This window comes from Perca flavescens, chromosome 6, assembly GCF_004354835.1.
Source record: "Perca flavescens isolate YP-PL-M2 chromosome 6, PFLA_1.0, whole genome shotgun sequence".
NCBI lineage: Eukaryota > Metazoa > Chordata > Actinopteri > Perciformes > Percidae > Perca > Perca flavescens.
The window spans coordinates 31,085,699-31,099,198 of record NC_041336.1 but is presented as its reverse complement, the minus strand read 5'-3'; the positions used below and the strand labels follow the sequence as shown (position 1 = coordinate 31,099,198).

The window sequence follows — 13,500 nt, the reverse complement described above, 5'->3', positions numbered from 1 at the left end:
GATGTGTTCAGAATCAGAGAAATATCAGTATCATGATTGCAGAATCAAAGGCTCACATTAAAACTCAGTTGTATGGCCCTGCAGAATACAAATAACAGAGTAATAGAATTACAATATGTAACTGTAGAGAGAGAAAAATAGTGAAAAAGAAAAGGGGAAATACATTCACACTTTATATAGAATTTGGGTTAAACCTATATATATATATATATATATATATATATAATTATTTTTATTATTTATTTGTATTTATTTTGTCTTGTCAAAGGCCAAAATTGTGCATTCATCTGTAGTGGTGTGGTGTGATGTGACAGTAGCATAAAAAACAGGATAAAATGCCAAAGAAACACATGAAGAAATACAAATAAACTGATAAATTAAAGAAAAAACATGCAATCAAAAGCTACACAGATTGAACTATATTAACAAATGGTGCAAATATTTGCGTAAATAGTATGTAAAGAATGATGTTTCCAATAATAAAGTAATGATGAATAATTTCCTTTTACTTGAAAACTAAATATAATTAGTACTACACTACAATTATTTCCAGGAAACATATCAGGGAAATGACAGAACCCACAGAGCGTTGAATAACAGGGTACTACTAGTAGCACTGCTGCTACTACTACTACTACTACTACTAATAATAATAATAATAATGATACAAATATTTAGTGTAACTAATAATAATAACAACAACTAGAAATGGTCCAATACCATCTTTTACTTGCCTCTACCGATTCCCATACCTGAACTTGCGTGTCGGTATACCGAGTATTGATCCAATACCAGTGTGTCATATGTTTTATTATCTTTTAACAACTGTATACTACTATCCCTGTATGGATGTGATATGAGTTCTATCTTTGTTGTTCGGCCTGGCTCACATCACAAACAATGAATGCCGTTGAACTTTCCTTTTACTATCCAGTTTGACAGTCAGTCATAACGAAAAAAGGACATAAATAAACTACTTTAAAGTACATTTTCTTCAGGGCCAAATTACGTGGTATCGGATCGGTGCATAAACTCCTGGACTTTCCTATACCGATACCAGCATTTTAGGCAGTATCGGAACATCTCTAACAACAACAACAACAGTATGATCCAATGTAATTTTGTTTGTGCTTGTTTCAGTGTACAATAGTCTAAGATTATTGTAGTCTTTGTGTAACTGTCACTTTACAATCCAGAGATTTGCAGGTTGGGGCAGGAGAGAAGGGAGTAGAGAGTATGGCACCACATATCTGTCGGTCTGACTTTTTACACAGCTGTACGTACATAGTTAATTTCCTTAATTCTGACCCACAGTCCATTAAAGCTATAGTGCGTAGTTTCTGTCACCCCCATGAGGAATTCTAAGTAATGACAACAACACTGTCAGTGCGTCCACATGATACAAGCCTTCCGTACCTCCATGCAGTTGCTAGTAGCCAAGGAGGACACGGAGGATTAAAAAAACATGATGGACTCTTCAGAAGAGGTCATTATCTTCACTCGAGTTTCTGCGCGTGAATGTCACCGGACGACACAATCTTCTGAACATAGTCATACTGAGAAATACAGAGAGAGTTGTGTGGAGCTGATAGTCTTAATTAGCTTTGTAGCAACTCATCTGGCATCACTATAATGTAACAGACGTTTATTAATATCAAAAAGTTACACACTAAAACTTTAATGCTTTCAGGTCCCTTAATGACAAGAGTGCACATTCCATAAGCTATATATTCTTCCAGCCATCTGTAAACTCTCAAAGTATTTTTGAAAAAAAAAAGCTTAGTCCTAGTTTAGAGTATTCAGCAAACCGAATGACATGAGATAAAATAGTACTATAGAAGGTACTTGTCTAGCTGCAGCTCTAATTCACAGAACAAAGGGTGGCAGCCAACTCTTAAAAGCCTTTCAGAAACACTTTACGCATGTAAAATGATGTATACAGTGTAAAGTTCAAATCTAAATGTGCAGTGGAGTGATTGCAATTATAGTACAGAGGCCCCAAAGGGTCACAGAGGGATTTCTTTTTTTCTGAACTACTCGCAATACATTTTGCATTCCAGAGATCCATAGGACCAGTCAGTGTGTTGGTCCAGTCCAGTTATAACACACTCGCAGTTGTGGGAACCACTCTGCAGATACCAGAGAAGGGAAGGATGACGTGACACTTCACGTTATGCATTTATTACTCATTACCAGGGCTGTAGTACGTTTTTTCTGTTGTCCCGGACTTGTATTTGTATTTATTTGTATTTATTATAAGGATCCCCATTAGCTGACGCCTAGACGACCAGCTAGTCTTCCTGGGGTCCAAAACAACATTTAAGCAGACAATATTCATAACATATACTGATAAGAAAAAAAAATAAACAAAGAAAATATATACAACAATATCTGCTTACAAAACTAAATAACAAGAAGAAAAATTGCTTTTAAAATTAAATGAAAACAATAACAAACAGAATAAAGAAATATCTTGAAAACAAAGTTATATATTACAATATATTACATGGCTAACATTAACATTAAAATAGATGAAAATCAGAAATTTTTTCACCACACAATCAGATAAATAATTTAAATGAAGGTAAGATTTGACTTTCTTTTTAAAATATACCTTTTCTGTAATAAAAAAAACTCGTCTCAAACTCGGCCATTGGACTCGCTAAATATTCTAGTTGGTCTCGACCGAGTCCAGCAACATATGCTTTTGTTCTAAAGTAACTTCCTCCTTCAAAACAAAACCGTGGATGAAGTGCGCTTGTTCAGAAAACAGGTGTTTGTTTAATTCAAAATCCATCTGGAACAGGCATTGACATTGGTCGCCTGGATGCCTGGCTGCGTCGTATACCTCAATCATCAGACATCAATCAGTTTCATTTTGGCCACAGACACAATGTCAATAAGCACGTTGTACTATGTATTCTTCAGTAATAACTTCAAGAATTTCCATTTTTCATTTCCATTTTTCTGTTACACCTGTGTTGCTTGTTTTATGTTACATTTTCCATCACCAGTCCAGCAGGTTATTGTTACACCAGAATAACATCTAAAATGTAAAGTTGCACATCAGCTTTGTGTGACTTTAGTGAAATTGTTACGCTTAAGGTAAACAATATGGCCTAATTTGATCCTATAGTGTGTCACTCTGCACTTGCTTTGGGATTATTACAAATAATAAAGCAAAATCATCTTAAAATAGAAGATATATTCTGTCCCTCACGTCACATAAATTATGAACAGGTAAGAAATTGAAGAGGATTCTTTTTTTTTTCTGTCTCGGTCTTGACTGCCTCTCATTTGGACTCAGTCTTGACTTGATCTTGACTAGTCCTGGTCTTGGACTCGATAAAGGTGGACTTAAATACAGCCCTGCTCATTACTTCTTTCAAAAGGCCGAGCCACGAGAACGTACGGTCCCTGGCTGTGAGCACAGCTGCAGCTGCCCTGTCTGGATGTGCTGGTTGAAGCTGTCGCTGTGGCTATGGCTACGGTAGCTAGGGCCGGGTACCGAATTCAATACTTATAGGCACCGACCAAATTGCCTTTAAAGTATGGAGTATCAAAAAATACCTTGTCATTCAGTACCCAATTTCAAGACTTAAGGAGAAAATCTTATCGTTCTAATAGTATCGTTTAGGAACCGGTATCAAAGTCATGATATTGGTATCCGTACTGGTATCGAATTTCTTTTAACGATAGCCAGCCCTAATGGTAGCTGTACTCAGCCTTTCTCCATGGATCAAAGGGAATACAAAGCAATACAACACACGAAAAAGGATTTTCATAGTAATACTCTTATATAATTAAAAGTATAAAAGAAAACTAAAATCCCACCTTGACCCTTGTACAATGCGGTCACACTATGCTTGATAAATTAAAGTCTGTAATGGTTTTTCCTGTTTTATTTTGTTTACTCATTCCCTGTTTTGCTTGTTTTTCCTGTCATTTGTTCACCGTTTCCTGTTTTGCAGTATTGTTCTCGGTTTTGTTTCTCCCAGTACCATTCTTGTGTATGTTTCCATGCTTGAGTTCCAGTTTTTTTTTTTTTTTGTAGTCCTTAGCTGTGTTGCAAACCATTCCCTCACTCACTCACTATTCCCTATATAGTGTTGATTAAATAGTGAACTCTATAGGGAACGACCAAACGAGACTTCGGACACTCACTGAAAACACATCGTTGCGTCAGTAGATGCGGCAGTTATTGTGTGTGACGGAGGTGGGCGTGCCCAGCATCATGTAAACAACCTGAAACAAAAATACTTTTAATACGTCCCTGAAACAAACCGAGCACTCAGGAGGAAAGTAAAAGGGTGTATATGTGTTGCATGTTACATTTCCACTGTTTAGAAATGAAAGCCTACTCCATTTTTCCTTTTTAGTTTTTTTGCGGGTGCTATTGCTTCTTCTTCTGCTCTGGGAAAATGTGATGCATTATGGTATACGGGAGTAAAATGTAGGGCACATTGTTTGTACGCTCAAATTAGCTGTGCATTGTGGGTATTTTATAGTGGACTTTATAGTGACGGAAATTAACCGCAAACACCACTACAGAATGGCAAACACACTATATAGTGCACCGTGATAGGGAACGGTTTCGAACACAGTATCTGTTTCTACCATTTCCATACCTTGTTTGTGGTGTTCTCAGCCCAAGCCAATTCCCTAAAATCTAAATCTAAAAAAAAAAAAAAAAAAAGGTTTTACATATATCCTTTTATTAATTAAAGCGCTAAATAATGTTATAGCTGGGTACTGTAGCTATGAGCAAATTCTTGAGCAAAGGACTATTTTCATTGATGTGTTCTTAATAGTTTTTGGATGACAATTGAGTTTAAAGATATATCATGTTTTGAGATACACACGTCATACCAGTAATAGTAGGATTAGGGGCGCACCGATCCAATATTAAGATCGGATATCGGTCCCGATTGTCATGGTTGTATGTTTCTGTTTCCTGTTTTATTTTGAAGTCTTGTTTCCCTCCCTAGTCTTGTCTAGTTTTGTTTCCTGTCTTGTGTTTTCCCGCCTCTTCTGATTGTTCTGCCCCGCCTTGATGTGTTTCACCTGTTGTGTCACCTGTCCCTCGTTAGTCCTTGTTAACTGGTGTATTTAGTCTCTGTGTTGGCCTTTGTGTCTTGTGGGAGCGTTATCTCTGTTTTGTTGGTCTGTGTGTTGCAGTGTACTGGTTTTGTCTGGAACTATATCTTGTACGTTTTTTTTTTTTTTTTTTGCTCTGCCAGTCGCCTTGACACACTTTGTTGTATTTTTTTTTGTCGTTAATAAATTCCGAGCTGCATTTGGATCCAAGCCTCACCTCTTTATCCATCTGAGGATCCTGACACCGATGTTGATAAAATAGCTGGATCGGGGATCGGAAAAATTAACAGATCCACGGGCCGATCCAGTTTTGTTAGTTTTTTTACCCTCTGTCGCACGTGTGTCGCATGCTGGAAGAGTTGAGTGTACAAATAAATAAGAATTCAATAAATAACATCTGTTATTTTGTCTTAGTTAGGAAAGTAATGTTTAGTTAGGAAAGTCTGGTGCCTTTAGTCTTGTCCACGTGGTGGAAGGAAGGTATAAGGTGGAAGGTATACAGTGTATGATTAATTCAACAATGGTATCGGGTATCGACAGATACACAAAGCCCAGGCATTGGTATCGGGACTGAAAAAGTTGAATCGGGGCATCCCTAAGTAGGATACATGCATTGTTGGTTTGGGTTTGCACAAGGGATTTGTTATCAAGTAGAAAAACGAAAAAGTATTGCCCGCCCCCCAAATGATTAAAAAAACATCATGTCTTCATTAACTAACAGATGCATCTCATTGTATTGGCAGGTTCTGGTGATTGCTTATGCCAATGGCATCATAAAAGCCAGTGTAGACTGGAATTACTGCGGTTGTATGCCTCCACCAACCAGTCAAGCATGTCTGTTCAGACTCCTAATATATGTAGGGAAGACTTTGAAGCAATTGATTAAAAGATATTAAGTGTATTTTTTGGCAAAATATGAATTGTTTCAAACAATCACCACAGTTTCAAGGTGGGCACCCAAGATTAGTGTCACCAATTCAGTATCCAACCAAATGTGAAATATGGTACCACCACCACTACAAAATGGCGAACACACTATGTAATGCACTATATCCGTGATAGGGAACGGTTTTGAACACAGCTTCTGTCTCTCCTGTGTCATGACTACTTCCTGCGTTGTAGGATTGTCTTCCCTGCCCCGATGTGTTTCACCGGTCCCTCGTTACTACCCTCAATAACTGTATTTAGTTTCTGTGCTCTCTTTGCCTGTTGTCTTTTCCTGTCTATTTCTTAGTGGTTTTGGTTATTCCTAGTCTTCTGTTTCCTGAGTGTTTGGGATTTTTGTTTGGCTATTCTTTTTGCCCGTTTTTGACCTGGACACTTTTTGTTGTAGCCGTTTTTTAATTTAATAAACCTTCAAGACGCTTCACGCTGCCTTCTTGTCTTAACCCTCTGCATTTTTGGGTCCAAGCCTGCACAAACCTTGACAGGTACACAAATAGCCACAGAATTGGGTAAAGCTCTGTTGGGGAGGACTGATGTGGACATCAAAAAGCGCCTACAGTTATTGAAGACACGGGTGATACCAGGAGCAGGGAGTTGAAGTGACCGCAGCAAGCATTTTTTCCACATCAATTAAAATACGGTGTCAATAATGTTCTGTTATTGTCAGAGCCCCACCCCCCTGAGCTGTCTCCCCTTCCCTTTTGTGTGTCTCCCTTGCCTCTGCCCCTTTTTGTGTCTGTGTTGTTTGTCTCCGTCCGTCTCTTTTTGTTCCTCAGTTTCCTAAATTCCCACTACCACTGAAGGCACCCCGGCACCAAGGCTGCTGCAATCACTACAATCTACTACACATGCTCCAGTCCACGCACCTGGGGCTGATTGCCACTCTCCCTATATTAGGGAGAGGTCTGCTCTCAGTCCCCGCCAGATAATTGTTTCAGCCACGTAACTATCACTTGCGTTCTTGTGTATTATTCAGCTATCTCCAGTTCTAGTCATTATCCTGAGTTTCCCGTAGTTTTGCCTTTTTTTTCCTCATCGTGTTTTTGTGTTCTGCCTCCTAGACGCCATTCTCCCTCCACCGCCGGCCACTGCCTTTGTTCCCTCCTCAACTGGATCTTCTGTTTGGACTCCCCGTGTCGACCTCTGCCTTGCTTTCCGTGTCTCTGGACCCCCAGCCTGTTCCCGACTATTCTCGCCTGCCGTTTTGTACTTCTGCTGAGCTACAACCTACCCATACTCATTCCCATACTCTCCACGACGGAACACCATCTACATTATTCATTTTCTAATAAACTGTAGTATTATTGAACTCGCCCTGTATTCTGCTTTTGTGTCCTACCCCGTCCAGAGCGTGACAGTTATACAGCAACAAGAGACTGCTCAGGGAAATTTTAATAAACAAGAATACAAAAGGCTCTCAAGCTCGCTCTGTGCAGGACACTTTTCCCAATTTGACTGTGTGCTGCAAGAATTCTCTCTCTCGCTATATATATATATATATATATATATACACACACACACGCATACATATATAATAAAATCTTAACAGTAAACAGTCCAAGCAGGAGAGTGTTGCTGAAGCTATCAGAGAAGTGCCAGTCATCCACGCTTCATGAATGAAGCCTATAATTCTGCAGTTCCTCAACAAAAAAATAAATAAAATCTAATTAGTGTTTGTCTCGCTTGATTGAAAAGCAATCACAACAGCTCTCCACAGTTGTTGCACGGAAATTGTGCCCTAAGGTGCTTGGGAAAGCATTGTCCTGCAGGAAAAAAAAAATCACTCCCAAACCTGTCATTTTCCCCCATTTTAGCCCTGATTGAGCATCGGAAGGTTGCAGCTTAAGATGCCAGTTTGGCTGTAATAGCGTTGTGGCTATTCTACATGTGTGAATTTGTGTGTGTGTGTTTGTGTAGCTGGATACAGATGCATGGGAGATGTCCAGATATGTTGAAAAATCAATCACAGTCAATAAGCTTGCCTTCTAGAAATTCAGACTGGTTTTAGTGAATGCCCACGGGAGTGTGAGGTATTAATAATCTGTGTTAGAAGAAGGTGTCGAAGCAAAGGGAGTGTGAATTTATTGCAGTGTGGGTATCACCTGGAGGCTGTTAAGTGTGTGTCTTGGGGGTTATGCAGTATCGTTTTGGAGATATGGGTGTCACCAGTAGTGAAGTTCTATACAATCACCACCGTTTCAAGGTGGGCACCCAAGATTAGTGTAACCAATTCAGTATCCAACCAAATGCGAAATATGGTCACAATCCACCTTTCTGTTCCTGAGTTATGGCGATGAATTACATTATGATGTCAAAGTCAAGTTGACTTTTGACCTTTTTGGATATAAAATGTCATCACTTCACACTATATTTGAAGGGGTATGTATATATCTGACATGACACCATCATAACCATGACATGAAACCAGACATGAAGGAGTCTTTAAGAATGTTTATGACTGTTGACATTATGTGTCATTTGGTAAATTAGGACACTTTTAATTCAAAGTTAGCATTGTTTGAGATATTTGTGTAATGACAACTTGACGTTAACCAGGACAACAATCTCTGTGTCATGACAACTCAACATCAAGCGAGACAATATAACCTGTCAATGTCTTTGCTATGACAACTTGACATTAACCTACACTACATAACCGTCATAAATATGTCATGGCAGGGCTAATTATCAAACTTAAATAAACCATTTAGGTGTTCGCATTAGTGCTGTCATTAGTGGTTAGTATTTACATTGGCTGTCATGAGACCATTATAATTGTGCAATGAATATTTTCCTTGACCTCAAGTAAAGTCAAACAATTTAGACTTAAAGATGTCATAAAGTTTGATTACTATGTCAAATGCTTCTATAACTGTGGCATGAATAATTCCATAGTAATAGTTCCCCGAGTAACGTTGAACCATTTGGACATGTCATTAAGATGTCATAAAAGTTATAAGACCAGTTTGACGACAGCGAATACAGTACCAAGGTGATCTACTTATTGTCAAGGACATGCAACCGTTTCCAGCTTGAAGTGTTTGTAATCATGACCAATGCTGTTTTTCTGGGGAGGGCAGTCTCTTATATCATCACAAACCTACTTTAGTTCAACATGACTTTGTGTGTTTGGGTGGGAAAGACTTCAGCGTGACTGCTAGCTTCATGGCACCCTGTCTTTCTCTCAGCGCTGAGGGCATTGTGATGTTCACACTGCCATCCATTATCTCTGCTATAAACCACACGGGGGCCCACGGGGGATCTCATAATAGCAATGTGACACCCTGTCAGTCACGGCACTGATATTTCCAACAGGAGAAGTCAGCGGTGGTTTGTTGGGTAGTGGGCAGTAAACTTGTATTCTCACCCAAATGGCTGGAACTTGGCTGGCATAGCCTCAAGTTTACGATAAAGTGACAAAAAAAGATATTCCAGTTGAAGCGTTTCAGTCAATAAGGTGTCAAATCTACGAAAGTAGTTCATGAATTAAACATGCTCTTAATTAAAAGAAGCAGCCAAATGTATTCTGTTGTGCGCGGAAGTGAGTGAAGATGAGCAGAGGCTTGCTGGAGGAGTTCTGGCAGCAGAGGCTTGTGTGGCTCTCTGCTTCTCCCCGGTGCAAGCCTCACAAGTACCCCGTCAGGCAGACTCGCAAATGATTTAGCAACACCGGCACTTCACTCTATAAACATCTCATTAAAATCAATTATGTCACTCCTGAATGAAATTAAAGCTAAATGCTTTAAAAGCTGCTTTTCCCTTGTGTCAGCCAATATGAGCATTACCCCTGACGCTGTCTATTTTTCCACCTCATTGTTGCCTCTTCTCTCTCCCTCTCTCTCCCTGTCTCCTGCTCATCTCACAGAGAGAGCGAGAGAGAGATTTATTAAATCTCCTAAGCTCGGATTGATTTCACCAGTTTTATGAATTGTTAAAATGCCCAGGCCTGGACTTGGCGGCTGCAAAGGTTTCCCCCCCCCCTTCCCCCACACCGCTCCCTCCCCCAAGCCAACCCCACTGTACTAACCAACTAGCTCATCAACATTGCCATGGAAACAAAGTGGCAAGAAATAGCTTGACTGGGGCTGAGGTTATATCGTTTATCGTTTCCTGACACAGGTTTGCAGAATTCTCTTTGTACATGCACTCTGCGGAGAGCAGAGCCTGCTACAGAAGAAAAATAACTGGAGAATGAATTCATGTATCTAATTAGTGTATAGTTTTAGAGAAGCTGATATAAGAGGAGACATTTCTTTAACCAATTAGGCATTTAGCATTTATTTTACTGAAGTCAGAGTAGATCTTTTATTATGTTGGCAGTGAACCTACTATGATTGGCTTAGTTAGTCAGACATTTGATTCCAGCATAAACAATACTGACCCATTATGTTGATCTAACTCTTCTGGAATACCACTGGAACACAACATGACGATTAGATGCATTGCTGCCCATGTTTGCCAAAATTGTATTGGTGATATCGCATGGGACAGATGTTCAAACAAAAGGAACGAGCGGACAGAGGTCAATCCTAGCCCCTCTTACGCTCTCGCCACGGGGGACAGTGATGGATTTACTTTGAAGTTCCTCTCAGAAAGCAGAACACAAAGCCAATAGCTGGCTTCCAGAGTCTAGGTTAGTAAGGCGAGGTGGCGTTTTTATGGCTGATTCCTAAAGCGGTGAAGGGTGGTGGCTGCAGCTGGAGCTCTGCTGGTCACGCAGAAAGCTGCGGTCACGCTGCTCTGGCTCTCTTGATTGAAACATAAACACCTTGAGAGATGAGGGCGCACCCGGGAACAAGCCAGGGAAAGTAGGTATAGGAGGCGTGTGTGTGTGTGTGTGTGTGTGTGTGTGGGAGTTTTAACACTAGGCCGACTGCCCAAAGCAGCTCAGTACCCTCCCTCCCTCCCTTCTCTGTGGCTACTTGTGTCCCTCCTCCCTGCTACTTGAAGGGATTTAAAATTGAGCATGTTTTGTACTCTTTTGGAATCTCTCAGAAGCCTTAGTCATGACTGGGTCACTCACTGCCATCAGCTATTTTTGCTATTCTCAGCACTGTATACACAAGCTCTACTGATATGTCAAATAATTTTATCCAGAGCATACCGGCATATTCTCTGGTGTCAGGAGGGACAGAGAAGCTAAAAATGAGTCAGTTCCCTATTCATATCTCCACTTGCAGCCCTGATAAAAGGATTAAAGGTATACTATGTTACATTTCCACATTAAAAGGCCTAAAAATGACTAGATGTTCTATATTTTTTTGAGCTGTGTGCTTACTATACATTTTCCCAAATAGTTCATGTTTCATGTTCACGATTGTTGAAACCCAGAGAAATCTGTTATTTTATTCAAGGTAACGGTCCGAAACATTTGGTCGCCTGTCATTGGCGTCATATAACCTTTGACCTCTCTAGTTCTGGGGAAACACAACTTTGCAACACAGTAATACAGTAGAGACCTAATGTATTGATGCTATTTCAATCCACATTACTAAAATGTGCTACGACAAGATTGCTTGGTATCAATAATTATCTGTCTGCAAGTGACATTCCCTGTTATTTAAATTTTTTTGTGTGTGTCTATAGTTTTATGTTTGAAATGTTTAGTTCTAGTTGGACAATGTATGGGTTACACTATTGTGTTGTGGCTGATGTAATAAGTTTTCTTTATTCTTTATTTTGTGTAAAGTAGAGCATGTGAAATATGATGAAAATTACTTTCGTATAGGTGTCATGTAATTCCGTGTGGGATGGGCCACTTAGTGGCATGACACGTAAATAACCTATAATATATTATATCATACAAGCTAAATGCTCAATGCTGAGACAAGGGGCTCATGCCAGTCACCAAGCTAATGCATACAATAATGTTTATGACGTTACAACACCGTTCAACACGCTCGTAGAGTCAAGTCATTTAATGATAAGTTAGTTAGTCCCTCCGCCTCACTCCCAGCCGCTAGGAGACTCCACTGGGAGGAGCAGACAACAGCCACCAGAACGTTTGCTGATTTTTCTATTAATATTTTTGTTATTGCTATTTATTTTATTTTTGTATTTTCACCTTTATTTGACAGAGGGCAGTGTAAAAATGAGAGAGAGAGAGCGAGAGAGAGAGAGAGAGAGAGAGAGGTATGACATGACATGCAGCACAGGTCCCAAGGCCGGAATCAAATCCAGGACTTTGTGGTAATTTGACATGCGCTGTAATCACTCGGTGCTCCAAGATTTGATTATTTTCTAATGGATAAAAAGGGACACACTGGCAGTGGCAAACAGGTGTGAGATAAACATACACTACAGTTTTCTGTATTTCTTAAAGATCCCGTGAAATGGGAGGTGTTACATTTCCTAGAAAACTGTTGATTCCTGGAAAAAGAATGGCAGTAACCTGTTGCCCATTTAAAAAGTCCAAGCAGTAAAGCCATTACCAAGGCTTTCTTTCAAATTAAACTACCCTTCACTCCTTAACTTGAGAGTTCTGGAGGCCTTAAAGCGGTGTTACTCACTGCACAAGCTTTAATTTGTGGCTCGCATGGCAGTAAATAATACGGTCATGTGATCATGCAGTCAATCCAGATATTTCATAAAAACATTAAAAACAAGCAGGGCTACAACACATCCCCAAGTCTGCTCTATTACAAATAGAGTAAATAAATAAAATAAATATCTATATTTAAAAAATACCCCAAACAGTGGCATTACAAGATGGAAATATAGAGTAGAAAAGATATTTAAACTTGCTCTGCCCTTCCGTCCATGACACTGACTCAGCCTTTCGCTCTGTAGCGGCTAAACACACCTTCTAACTGCCGCTGATACGACGAGCCTGTGGCCGCATCATGAAGCTCTGTAGCGGCTTCAACAGCTAGCAACTGGCCCTCCGTAGCACGGAGCTCTGTAGCCGATGTCACCAGCTGGCGTTCTTCAAGTTTTATATCATGCGTTTTAGTGTGCGTAACATTTTGTACGATATCCTACAAACCCGTTCATGAGAACGCGTTATTTACGGGACTTATTCCTATGAAAATTAATTCTGAAATGGATAAAATAAATATGTCTATACTGGCAGTGAAAGGGCTCGAGTTTCACCTGATTTATTTTTAAATTACAACTGCAGATGAGAGTTACGTATGTAACTATGGTTCTGTGAATTCTGGGTGTACTGTAAGGTAAGCACCAGTGGAAAAGGTATGTAGACAAACCCTCACAGATACAAGATTAAATCAGTTAAACTAATGCTGCAGAGCTCTGGTGACTGAACGACTTTGTGCATCTATCCAGAGAAGACATTTACACACACATCTATTCATGTGTGCGTGTGCAGTATGCAATGACAGACCCAAGCATGCACGCTTCCACACAATAACAAAGTGCCTATGTTTACAGGAACTCAGACGATTTAAAAAAAAAAAAATTCACAAAAATCTGAAGAAAAAACAAACAAAACAGGTGTCA

General features: G+C 39.7%; 1 protein-coding gene across 1 annotated transcript in view; it reads right to left on the bottom strand.

The window, feature by feature from the left end:
- The window catches only part of LOC114557378 (glutamate receptor, ionotropic, kainate 2), a 214,213-nt gene that overhangs the window by 120,105 nt on the left and 80,608 nt on the right, over nucleotides 1-13,500 (bottom strand). The window lies entirely within an intron of this gene.